The sequence below is a fragment of the Rhagoletis pomonella genome, unplaced genomic scaffold, assembly GCF_013731165.1.
Source record: "Rhagoletis pomonella isolate Grant_MI unplaced genomic scaffold, Rhpom_1.0 Rhpom_scaffold_00005, whole genome shotgun sequence".
Classification (NCBI taxonomy): Eukaryota; Metazoa; Arthropoda; class Insecta; order Diptera; family Tephritidae; genus Rhagoletis; species Rhagoletis pomonella.
Genome location: NW_023458559.1, coordinates 72,396,894 through 72,410,921, shown reverse-complemented (window position 1 = coordinate 72,410,921; position 14,028 = coordinate 72,396,894). Strand labels below are relative to the sequence as shown.

Below are 14,028 nucleotides of genomic sequence, written 5' to 3'. Positions count from 1 at the left end.
GCCGCAGGGAATCCGTCTAAGTGACGAAGTGTTTGCTGAAGCTGTAGTGGGGAGCGAAACGCCATTGGCTAGACAATAGAAATTTCATAGTAATATTCTCACAGTGTCAATTCTGGGAAGCGATCTAATTTCGCAAGTTTTCTATGTGATTTTCGCACATACTTAGGTGTATTAAAGAGAATTTCTTAATAATGACAAAAACAAGCGAGGCAGAGCCGAGTCGAGATAATTACGAGTTTAACCCGATACAATATCTAGATCAAAATTTTGCCAGAGCTACGCAGATCCCACCAAGCAGCTGAAGCTCCGACGCTGGAATCGAAGGTGGTGAAACTACGAGGACGGAATTCACAGGTCGAGATTTGGTTGAGGTAGTGATAGTCTGTCTTTGTATATTACCTGTATGCGCAGCGTTGGGTCCAGTGATTATTTTGCATAGTCCTGTATATCGTACTTCACATGTTAGAGATGCCTTCGGATGCACCTGGGGTGAGATTATGGATGTAACAAGAAGCTGTTCGTGTGATACCGTCGGTCACAGCGCACCAACAACTGGTCGCACAGTGTTAGGTTCAGTGGGACATCTGCGCCTTATTATGTTAGTAGATGGTATTCTGGCGACACCGTAGCTGTCCGGAGTGCTGTGTTGTGGCATGTTTGCATCTTCGTCCACTGCGTTCTACTAGTCTTCGGCGACCAAACTAGTGTTGTACGTATGTTGCCAACAACAAAGAAATGAGCAGTCTGTTAAAAGTAACCTCACTCTACCTTATCCCGAATTTTTTCCGAAAACAAATTTACCCAATTTTTTTTCATCCGTCCGTAGTCCGAGAAGCGAACGTATCAGGCGAAATGAAACTCATTACGGGTATAAGGTTGAATAATTTCAGCCTGCTCTCTTTCGTTCAGGTAATCAAGATGGTTGCTGAGGATTACGTGGGAGAAGAAGCCATCAGTATCATTACCGGACGCCAATATCGAGCAATATTAAGTGCTCGAGATCTAGAAACCGGCCTATGGTAACTCAGCGTGCTTCGATCTGTAAAAATTAAAGGCAGGTGGGCTAAGAAACATCGTCCTACGAAAGAGAGGAGACCTCAATGCATTCCAGTAGGGTGGCATGCAAACAATGCCGAGAGGCTTCGACAACGCGTCAAGAGGGTTTATCTCACGAGGGGGGTAAGGTTGAAAGTCTGGAGTTATCAGAGTATTTATGGAAGTGCCGTGGTGCAGCCGTGCACTCTGCAGTAACCATGCCATTGCTTGACTTGGATTAGGTGATACACGTAGTACGGCAGCGATAAGGTCTTATATGTTTTCATTGCTGAGGAAGAGAAGCATTATCACCCAAACTTCGCTGCTATTAAAAGTAGGAGGCGCTGTGGGTTTCAACAATTTGTTCAGGCTTCTGAACACTTAACGCCTGTTTTTATTCATTGATGGATTTAGTGTCAATTGTCGGTTGAAATAACTCCTGCATGGCTTCTGGTTCGATGATGCGCAATCACAGACTACTTTTTTTCTCTGCCATCGCGCTAGGCTGGGTTGGAAGGGGAAACTTTTGATTGATCCAAGCTTACTCAAACCAGATAGAAAGTTACATGCCTTCAGTATTTTACCTAGTGGAATGTGTGAGATCTCTATGGTCTTTCGATTCGATACTAATTTCCAACTAGATTGATTGATTGGTTTTTGCACTTCAATAAATTGCGTCAGAAATATAAGGCTGCCCAAGCGACAAAGTTAAAGAAACACAGCACTTACATATTTTTTGAATACTTTGAATTGAATTGCATACTTTTTTCTGTACTGCAACTTAAATTCAAATTCATTTTATGTGTAAGAATTTAGCCCATGTCCGTCTGTCCGTCTGTCTGTCTGTCTGTCTGTTTGTATGCAATCTAGTCTCTCAGTTTTCGAGATATCCGGATCAAATTTGGTAGGTGGATGTATTTTTATAATGTATTAATCATTTGTCGGAACCGGAAGAATCGGACCACTATAACATATAGCTCCCATACAACTGATTGTTCAGATATGAGATTTTTCGTTATAACTTCTCCATTTATGCAGCTACGAACATAAAATTTTGCAGTACTTGCACCCATTATCAACAGAATACTTACAGTGAAAATTACAAAGATCGGGTCACTATAACCTATAGCTCCCATACAACTGATTGTTCAGATATAAAATTTTTCGTTATAACTCCTCCATTTATATAGCTAGGAACATGAAATTCCGCACTATTTTCAATAATTATCAACAGAAAACTTACAGTGAAAATTAAAAAAAAAAGATCGGGTAACTATAACCTATAGCTCCCATACAACTGATTGTTCAGATATGAAATTTTTCGTTATAATTCATCCATTTATGTAGCTAGGACCATGAAATTTCGCGCTGTTTTCACTCATTATCAACAGAAAACTTACAGTGAAAATAACAAAGATCGGGTCACTATAACCTGCAGCCCCCATACAGCTGATTGTTCAGATATGAGGTTTTTTATCATAACTCCTCCATTTATGCAGCTAGGAACATGAAATTTCGCACCATTTTTGCTCATTATCAACGGAATACTTACAGTGAAAATAACAAGGATCGGGTGACTATAACATATATGTATCTTCCATACATCTGATTGTTCAGATATGGGATTTTACTGTAAAACTCCTTTATTTGAACAGCTAAAACCGATAAATTTCGTAAGATAATTTATAAATAATAATACAAAGTCTACTGAGAAAATCGTCAAAGTCTATGCTGTATAAGCTTTATCTCCTATAGCACTGATTGTTCAGATACCAGTTTTTACCATATATCTCCTTTATGTAGGAAACTAAACCCAATAAATTGTGTTACCGGTTTACATACCGATCACATAGCAGTGAAAATCACTTAGATTGGTGCCATATAAAGTATATCTTCCATACCTCTGATTGTTTAGATGCGATTTTTTATATAAGTATGTAACTCCTCTAGCGATGTATGCAGATGTATTCAAAAGCAGTAATCTGTCAAAGTAAAATTTGCAGATGTTCATGAAAGGTATGGAGCCTTCGGCATAGCCGAAGACAGCGCTGCTCTTACTTGTTTTTTACTAATGTATACGCATTTTTATACCCGAGGGCACTTGTGCACAAGGGTATTATAACTTTGTTCACATAACGGTTGTTTGTAACAGGCAAAACGAATCGAGATAGATATAGACAAATGTATACATAAATGATCAGAATGAAAAGAGAAATCGATTAAGCGGTGACTGTCTGTCCGTCCGTCCGTCCGTCCGTCCGTCCGTCTGTGCACACGATAACTCGAGTAAAAATTGAGATATCTTAACGAAACTTGGTACGTGAACTTCTTTTGGGCGTGGGACGGATGGTATTGAAAATGGGCGAAATCGGATAATAACCACGTCTACCTCCCATATAACGGTAATTTTAAGAAATACGAAAACTGCGATATTTTAGTAACTACTGAAGATAATTCACTCAAAATTGATATTTGCAATGAGTTTTAGACGAAAAATAAGAATATTACAAAATTTTGGCAAATGGGCGTAGCCACACGCACTTATGGTTACATGTGTATATCTTGGTAACCGCTACACCAATTTCTTCCAAACTTGGCACAGTTGTTGGTCCTGGTACAGCATACCAACTGGCCGAAAATTTTTAAAATCGGACAATAACCACGCCCACATCCCATATAACGGTAATTTCGAGAAATATGAAATCCTCGATAAATCAGTAAATAGATATTAAAGCTAATTTATTCACAATCGATGATTGCAACAATTCTTTACCAAGAAATACGTTTATGACAAAATTTTGGAAAATGGGCGTAGCACCGCCCACTTGTGATCACATATATGTATCTCGCTAACCGTTCTAGCAATTTGTACCAAGCTCAGTATGGTTATTGTGCTTGCCACATAAAAGCAAACCGTTGAAAATTGTTGAAATCGGACTAAAATTGAGGCCGCTTTTCATATAACGGTAAATTTCAGATATGCTTGAAATTTCAATATTTCGAAATTTAATGACGCTAATTTACTTAAAATGTATACACCCCGCCTTATCATGTAGCGGTAGCTTTCGGAAAGGTGGAAAACATATATTTAATACTTGCGCCGGGTATTTAATGTTCGGCTCCGCCCGAACTTAGACTTTCTTACTTGTTTTTTTTTTTTAACGATTGCTACAACTCAACTTCAATAGTTTTCAATATTCATGTGCTACCCGACCACAGCCGTCACCACTACGACCATAACCGCAGTCGCCAAAATCCTAACCAGAGAATGACCAACAGCGACAGCCGTGGCGACAGTGAAAAAATATTTATTTAATTAAGAAAATATGCAGCATTTAATATACTTTTTTTCACTTCATGTTCCATAATGCTCTTACAAGCGTACATATGTAGATATGTACTTAACTATTTTTTTTATTGCTGGCTTTTTATTTGTCTGCTTGGTGTTCTTGCTGCGGTCGTGATTGTTGCTAGGCATACTTATTGAGCAATCGATTGCCAATTATTTGAATTCATAAATATTATTAGTGTTGCCATTTTATTGACTTTATTATTTTATACTTAGCGGTAAAATTTAGAATTCGGTGACAGGCGTGATTTTAGTGTTTATTTAGGAGCTCTTAGCTAGTTTTTAGCGATTTTATTCGGAGTGATCGCAATTGTTAACGTTTACATTTGGCACTGCAAAAAATCGATGACACTGAAACGCTGTTTGCTATTACACATCTTTTAAGGTTTGATGTTTTTCGCATTTCCAACATTACATCAAAGGTTTGTATTTAATTTGACACCACACACAGTGATATTTGGTCCCCAATTCGTGCCCATAAATCCAACAACAAAGTATCGAATAAAGAATATAGCGCTGTTCTTTTTGTTTTTGTTAAATAATGAATTTATTTTTTTTGTTTTTGATGAAACACTTATTGTTTGTTATAAACATTTGATCTCTAATTTTATAAAATAAAATTGAACTGCGAAAGAAACAATTTTTCCATAAGAGTTTAGAGAATTGAAATTATTTATAAATCTGGCGGGACGGCAAAAAAATAAATGGCAACACTGAATTTTATGTACATGCATATATGTTTGTATATATTTACATACATATGTAAACGCATATGTTTTGTTTATGGCAAAGGAAAAATCCAACACATATAGATATGCATTTAGATACATACATATTTCGAATGTAAATTGTCCTATGACTTTGGGTATATCTATATATATAAGTACGTAAGTACGTTATTTATGTACATGCACATACATATTTATTTATCTATTTATTTATTGTGCATACATATTTACTCACATACATATTCATAGACAGCTTAATTGTCTGTTGCTATGATCGTGCAAAAAGCAAGATGGTTATGAAATACCGATATGATATATGTCAATAAATCGAAAAAATATTTATCGTCGAAAATGTTGTTGTCAACGGGCAATCCATTTCAGAGGTGTGCAGAAACAAAAATTGATAACTTATTAGTAGTAGTTTGAGTTGTAGTTCATATGAAATAATGTTGTAGGAGATACATATGTATTTAGATAATTTATACTGTGCTAAAAGTAAATGTCAAATAAGGGCGTAAAGTTGAGAGGGGATGCAACGCACAGACGATTCTAAAATGGGCGAAGGAGTAGGAGCTGCAGTATAAATAGTACCGAACTAGAAATTCATAGGCCCTTTAAGCTACCAGATTATTATACCTAGTATCTGCGAGTATCAAGATGAGGTCTTTGTGATAAAGAAAACGACAGAGATGCTACATGAAATCATGTAGCCCGCGAAGCGAGCAGATAAACATAGATAGTCAGGCGGACATTAAGGCACTACTTTCATGAAGCACAAATTCCGATACCGTAGCGGACTGTAAGGAGGCAATAAGATAGCTCCCAGGTCACAAGGGAAGGTATTGAATGAGCTGACGAGCTAGCCACGAAACGCGTTCTCTTAGAAACCTCGTTAGTGAGTAATATACTAATCCCTTTCCAGGCGGATAGATCTTGGAAAAGAACCCAGTTTAGCAGACTTGCCCAATATTTTGTGTAGTTAATATGATGAGAAACACTATGGACGTTATTTAAATATTTTTGCAAACGTTGCATTTAAAATACATCACTGAGTCGCCAGTTGCAGTATAAGCCGATTTTATTGCCTTTATGTGAAAGCCAAAGGCTCAATATAGTTATTGGTCCAGTCTTACGATCCCAGCAGTACAATTTACTGAGAAAATATACTCCCTGATCTTTGTTTTCCGAATTCATAACACAAGGTAATATATTCAAAATAGAAACCAAGAAAGCTGAGGTCCCTATTTTTACAGCTGATTAAATTATTTATACTTTTTCTCACTGAGTTGAACTTAAAAACTATGTAATTGTTCGAATGCAATACTTATTTTAGCTTTTTACTAACAGTAAGTTATTAAATAGATGCAGTACACGGATCCCACGTAGTAAAAAATAAGAGAGAAAATTTACATATGAATTATATTTAGCAAGGAACTTGATTTAAGGGAAAAGTACTAAATAATTGGTAATAAAAATAGTAGATAGTAGAAAAAGTAGCTGAAAAAGTTAGAATAAAAAAGTAGCAGAAGTAAAAACACGTAGTAGAACGAAGTGAGAGCAAGCAGTAATAGCAAAAAATACTAGAAATATAAAGTAGAAAAAGGAGCAGAAAAAAATAGTAGAAAAGGGTATTTAAAATAAATAATTAGTTTAAAAACTTGATTTACTACTTACCAAAGATACATTTTTAGGTTGTACTCCTCTCAATGAATTACGCTCAGTGTTTTAGTATGTATGTAAGTACGTTCCTATCGATTTATATTCGTTTAATTTTCCAAAATCTCACAAATCACTTTTTCAAATATTTTTAATTTTTAACTAGAAACATTTCAGTTTTGTCTACTTGTTATCTGTGAACGATTGGAGTTATTTATTCTTCGATACCTATAACTGGCATTCAAATAAAGAAATACACACTTTTTTATTATCTCTCGGAACACATTGGTTGCTATATATGTATGTACATAAGTATGTAAATATATTTGTTTATTTATCAGTTCACACTTCCACAACACACACACGTGGCCCAAATCAATTATTTCAGCGCAGTTGAACCTAAAAAAAGCAAAAACAAAAGCTAGTATTACTTTTCCAAACTACATATGTACATATTTACAACAAAAAGTGAGTAAGTAGAGTTCGTTAAAGTTAATATAGCAACCAGAAATGCTAAAAGCTACAACAGCTGAAACTTTATCACAGCTTACTATGTATTTATATACATACATACATACATATGTACATTAGACTGCATCACTCCGCATACAAAAAATAAAAAAACGGCACTGCTTTTCCATTGGAATTATAAAATCTATTATATTTTAAGACGTCCACCAAAATATTTCGAAAAAATTTTAAGATTTACGTGAGCTGGATCGATTTGAAAATACCTCCAAAAATGGTGTTTGTTATAAATAAAAATAGTTTCTTAATAATGTTTTTGGAAAAAATCCCCTCAAATGACAAAATTTAAGTTTAAAAAATTTGCATAAAAATATTTTAAAAAAATTAAAAAAAAAAATTTTTGATGGAATCTTTTTTCAAAAAGTTCTTTAAGAAACTATTTTTATTCATAAAAAACTCCATTTTTGAAGGTATTTTCAAATCGGTCCAGCTCGCTTAAATCTTAACGTTTTGCCGAAATATTTTGGTGGACGTCTTAAAATATAATAAGATTTGTAATTCCGGTGGAAAAACCGCCACATTTTTGTTTTGATGCACTCTAATGTACATATGTACATACATATTTAATACCTTAGTATTAAACGTGATATTTGCTTATCTTATCTTACAATAGAATAGTACGAGTATAATGCGTAAGTAAGCACGCAACGGCGGCATAGCGAACTGGTGGCGCGCAGCAGCGGACCGGTGTTTGTACTGGACGCACAACCAAACTCACATACAATATGCACAAGGTCTAATATATACATACATATGTATCTACTAGTGTACGGCTAGCGAATGAGGGGCGCGTACGCGGCGTATCTTTTAGATACCAATTATCATTTTTATAATGCTACAAACGAAGAAAAGTGTTAGTGGCTGCAATAGAAAAAATAATAAATATACAAATACAAACGAAAAAGTTATAACACAAACAACGCGTCTTCGTATATTTCGAAATTTTGTCTGCCATACTCAACTCTTACTGGCATTTGTGACTTAACGTGAAGCTTGTTAGCGCGGTTTTTTTTTGTTGCTACAATGTTTTTTTTTTAATTTTAATTATTTGTTAGCATTGGTATTGGTGTATGTTTGTGTTCGCGCTCGTTTTATAGCTGCTGCTTTTACGCACTTAGCAGTGCGTCGACGCATACTTTAGAGGTTTTTTTTCTTATTTATATATTTTCTTATTTATTTATGGATTTTTTATTAGTTTCCCAACACTCTAATGTCTCTTTTAGCTGCTACTGTATATTGGCAATGCGTTTCAGCTGCTGTGGGAAAAGTGAAGAGATTGGAATGTTTTTTTATTTAAATATTTTATTGTTGTGTCTCTTTTAATTAATGATTTAATTTAGCGTGTGCTACTGTTTGTCTAATATCAATATTGCTACTGAAAAAATGAGAATTATGTTTTCTATTGTTTTTATTTTAATCAATGAACCAAAGGTGATTCCGTTTAGATATAAAACACGACAATACAGATTTTTTAAACTTTTCATGCGGGCCATAAAAGCCACATGTAGCAGAAAAAGTAGGCTAAATCTTATAATAAGTTACTTATTGTATTTATACACAAATAGTTTTGAGTTCCCATTCCTAATTCCTGCTTGGTAGCAGCCTTGCAGTTGAGATCCGGGTCATTTAGACCCGGTTTCTAGTACTTTATCAAAATAAACTCAAATACGTACATTCGGAATAGTTTTAATAGCGATATGCCCCATACTCTTTAGAATTAGAATAGAAAATACTTTGTTTAACCAGGCATGAGCAGCTCAAACCTATAAGCGAGCTGTAATATTGAGAACAAAATAGCATCCAAAAACAAAAATTTTTAATATTTTTTATGAATATATAGATTGAATATACAACCTTTTATCACTTTGAGATCTACACTAAACTAATACGCAGAGCAAATCTAAAGAGAAGGCCGTTTCCTGCGGAGTTTCGTTTTCATAATTTTATTTTATTTTTTTCTGGCGTGGGACCAATAGGTAAGTCGCATTAAAGACAGCGCTAAATCCTGCTCGTCAGTCCTCAGCTTTTCTAAGAGATCTGATGTTCTCACAACCCTGAAATGTTCTTAGATAATAAAGATTACTTTGAGGGTCTTATAGATAGAGTTTCACCCACGTGTTTTTTATTTATTTATTATTATTTTAATCCAAATGATTTCTGTTATGTTTGGGGTTTTCAGCAAGATTTTTCGCACAAAATGCTTATCAAAATACTTTTAATGCTTCACGCAGTCATTGTAATAACCTAAATGCGCAGCACAAGACCAGTAAAGTTTATAACGATACGGCACCGACTTCTAATTTTAGAAAAATTGTCTTGGAAGTAATAAGATATTCTTCCTTGTTCAAAGTATTTTATGGGTAGAAATCTATAGACAGGGCAAAAATCTTAGCATTTTTTAAAATAAAGTTTTCAGTTCGCCGAAAAACCTTAAATAGAGTTTTTTAATGTAAACGGCAACGCTGACAAATTAACAAAAACTGAACGTAGCAAAAAAAGCTATTTGAGAATAAACAAACATAGGAAGAACCTTTTTGGATAGAATTAGAAAAAAGTAGCTCAAATTGGCCCAAGTTGACTAAATCAGTTTTGATGCAAGTGTGTTTAGTTGAGTTCTTTTTTTTGCAATTCTGAAAGGAATTATGTTCATATAAATATAGTACGACACACCTATGTGTCAGCCAAAAATAAATGCTTAAATTAGTAATTTTCTTTAATCTGAGCAACATATTTTTTAGCGTATTTTTACATCTAAACGCCATTACGGCAGGTAAAAATTCATATGTTTCATTTATGCATGTATTGTATTATTCCGGGTGATAAAAAGCTAATATAAGTAATAGTTAATCACGACTGTTTGAGTACTTTTTGTGTTTTAAAAGCGGCTACTTTTTTTCAAGATACATACATACGTAATGCATATATTCTTAAGTAATGTATATTTAATTTATAACCAGGGAGCAGACTTCTAGGATATAAAAACCTATAAAAAAAGACAAAATAAAAAAGCGAAAATAGGCAAGAAAAAGGTATTTATTAAAAAAATATATATATTAAACTAAGTAGTCTCATCATATGAAACAATTTTAATTGGATTGAGTACTTTCTTCGTGGAAGTTTTAAACTCATAAGACTTTGCTCTCTATAGTTGTAGTAACACTAAACCACAAAATGCATCTTGAAGTTTCCGTGAAAGAAAAGCCTTAAATATACAAAAAGTGCGCGCAGCGGGATCAGATACAAGTGGTGACCAATTTAAATATTGAATATTGTAAACATCACAATTTTAATGAATAAAGGCCTCGCCCTCTGCAATTTTATAAAAAATGGCCAATGTCATTAAAAAGGCAAGTAAAGGCAACATTAAATGTGTATATTTGGAGTCAAGGAAAGATAAATGGAAGCTTATCTGCCTCTTAGCAGAACGAAAAAGGCAACTGCCATAAAACCCATTTCCTGTTTATAACGTTTCGAGTTTTCTTATGGTGATCTCGTTTCTACCAAAAAATGTTGCATTTTGAGTGGCCCTTTAACTTTTCGTGTTCGATTCTAAATTAAAGGCAAAGGTGGGAAAATTATGTGTTCGTTTCTTATAATGTCCCAAATTTTTGAAGTGAAACTTCTTTAGCGGTGGTTGGTGGGTTGGGAGTAAATTGGCAAATTTAACTGAAATTGTACACGGAAGTTGCACACAGAAATGGTTGGGACGGAAACAACTGCTTCTTAAATGTATGCACATTAGGGCGGTCCAAAATGCATGTGAAAAAGTAAAGTTAGAATTTTTATGCTCTCACCCCCTAGGATTTTTCTATTCCGTAAAAAAGTATACCCGTATTTTTTATTTTGAAATCAAAAAATATTTAGTGGTCACTCAAAGCATCCAAAGTTTTCCATGTATTTTATATGGGGCAAAAACAACTTTTGGTAGGAATGGTATAGAATTCTTAAGAATCAATATTTTTCCATCGGAAAACTCTAGTTTATCTGCAGGAGATTCCCAATAATGACACTCAAATTTTTATCTGTCCTCTTTTTTGAAGTGGGTTAAAATTGATTTTAAAAGCTTTATGAAGTGAGCTTTAAAAAACAAATTTTTGATTTATGAAATATAATTTATTGTTTATGAATAAGGGTGTTAGTTAATATATGTGTTTTCGAAAGTATTTCAACAAGGAAATTTAATTCATAATCTTATAACTCGATTTTATATATCGTGCACTTTCTTTAAAATTGTATTAATTCCCATTAAATTAATACAAATTATCAAATAGGTGGCAGCCCGCTACACAAATATTTTTCGCAAACCTCTTTAGTTTGGTACCCGTATTGTATTATTTAATTTTTTTTCATCAATTTAATTGTATACAGTTTTTCAAACAGGTGGCAACGCTCCGCAAAAAAATTGTTGACAGTAAAATTTCTAAAATCTCTTTAGTTTTATACCCACATAGCAATATTTAATTCATCTTATCAAGTAGATCAAATAAAAATTTTCAAACAGGTGGCAACTTTCTACAAAAATATTTATATATATGTATATTTGTAAGCCTTCTTAAACCTTTTTTTCTGACAGCCATATTGCGGTATTTACTTCATTTTTTGAGTTTATTTAAACTGAAATTTTCAAACAGGTGGCAACTATCTAATTATTATTTGTTCCTATATTTTAAGTTAGACCTTCGAAAATTCGAAAAAATATTGCTTTGGCTTCTGTTGCTCCAATAAAGACCATATTAATTTTTGTTTAATATCTATAATGTACAGATATCGGCCTGTCTTAATTTTATTATATGTACAGACTTTTTTAACTTTTCATTTATGTTGAAGTTAAATATTTCTTAAATTTTTTACCATATGTACATATTACGTTTCTATACCGACCCACAACTTTATACAAAACGAGATAACTCGATACTTTTTCCCCCGAAAACACATTTTTTTTTAATATGTTTCTATTCGTAAAAATGTACTCACTTTTTTCCAAACTTTTAACAAGTTACATACCTATAGATACCTATTTAATATACATAAAAACTTTCAACTTCACAGTATGCAAAGAAAAATTCTTGTCACATTTAGTTTTTATTTTATTTGATTTTATTTTATTTTATCTTATTTCTGTTGCGAATTTTCGTCTATTATGTAATTTCATTGCAATTTTGCGTTTTAAATGAAAAATTGTTTTCTTAGTAACACTTGGTAATGTTAGTTTGTTTTTGCTCAGAATTTTTGTAAAAAAATTTGCTTTATAAATTTCTGCACTTCGTTACTCGCACTTGCAATAACTTATTTACATATTTTATTTATTTCTCACGTCATTTGTATTACCTTATATAAAAACGTTTGTCAATATATTAAATATTTTACATGCATATATGCACTCATGTGTATATTCACTAAACGAATATGTAGTTCGCGTTCGAAAATCATAAATTACACAAAAATATGTTCCGCTATTCACTAACAAAAAATAACTTAACTCCTATTCGGACGTTTTCACGCGCTCGCAATTGAAGAAAGACTGAATCGCTAGCAGACGCAGACGAAAAAGTTAACGCTTGGCGCTTTGTGGGGCTTATGCTGTCGCTGTCGCTGTCGCCGGTGCTGCTGCCACCGGCAATCGCCCGCCTGCCTTTGCTTACGTCGTCGCTTGCTGCCGCATATCGCCGCTTGATCAGAGGCCGACCGGCAAACGTGACGATCGCAAAACCGGCTAAATAGAACAAAACAATAAGCTGCTTGCGAACGTTTGCCCAGCCAAAGCAGCTGGCCGAAAAATCGACAATCGACGACAGACAGACGAAGGCAAATTTTGCAGTCAAGTTTTTTTTTGTGCTCTGTCGACGCTGTTGTCGCTGCCGCAGTCGCCGTTTACGTCGTTGTCGTCGCTTTTTGCCACCTTGTCGTCTTTGATGGGCAGCCGGCAAAAAATGCGATCAGAATGCGATCACTTGTTGCTGTTCTGTAGTTACTTTTGTTGTTGCTGCTGCTGGTATTTGAGAAAAAAGTCACATGGAATCAGTGTTGCCCTAGTAAAATTTTTTTTCCTACCAAAACTTCCAACCAAAATCCCCCAAAACCTACCAATCATTTTTTTGAGATTTAAATATATTTTTTTTCAATGTTCAATGTCTCCAAAGGGTATCGGTCTACGATTCATGTTTCGGGAGCAGGTACATAGAATATACTCAGGGGTTTCCTCCACCAGCCCTCAAAACCTACAGTCCAGAAAGCACCATTTGATTCAAATGTTACCTAAACATGCAGTGTGCTGCCACGTAGCCAGTAATAGTTCCAAGAACAAGGAGTTCCTCCTGAGAGGAGTTATGAATCTCTTTGGTTGTCTTATTACCTTTTCCTTTCGCGAGTGGGCAGTAATCTGAGATTATTTTTAGGTCCTAAATAGTTCTGCAGTCTATCTTTTAGATGTAGCGCAAATGGCTCGGGACCCTGCAAACGCATTTCGGTTCCACGCTTTGCGAGACAGTCAGACCTTTCGTTGGCTTCAAATCCTTCATGTCCCGGAACCCACCTCAGCGTTACGCTGTTGTTGGCTTCCAGGTGGTCTAAGAGTCCACAAGCATTGAAGCAGTTTTAAAAGAGTCTAAGACACAATATATATATTCTCGCCCCATATGTCCTTCTACGAAGATATTCGCGAACACAAACTTTCATTTGCAAAGGCCTGCCCCAGGAATATGGCTGGATACGAGCCCATTGGCAGACTTTTAT

General features: G+C 34.5%; 1 long non-coding RNA gene across 1 annotated transcript in view; it reads right to left on the bottom strand.

The window, feature by feature from the left end:
* Positions 1-12,974, bottom strand: part of LOC118739970 — a 37,412-nt gene extending 24,438 nt beyond the window's left edge. The window contains exons 1-2 of the long non-coding RNA XR_004993081.1: positions 12,625-12,974; positions 6,787-7,167 (exon numbers count right to left, since the gene is read on the bottom strand). This is a non-coding gene — a long non-coding RNA (uncharacterized LOC118739970). The remainder of the gene's footprint in view (positions 1-6,786; positions 7,168-12,624) is intronic.
* Between the last annotated feature and the right edge of the window lie 1,054 nt (positions 12,975-14,028).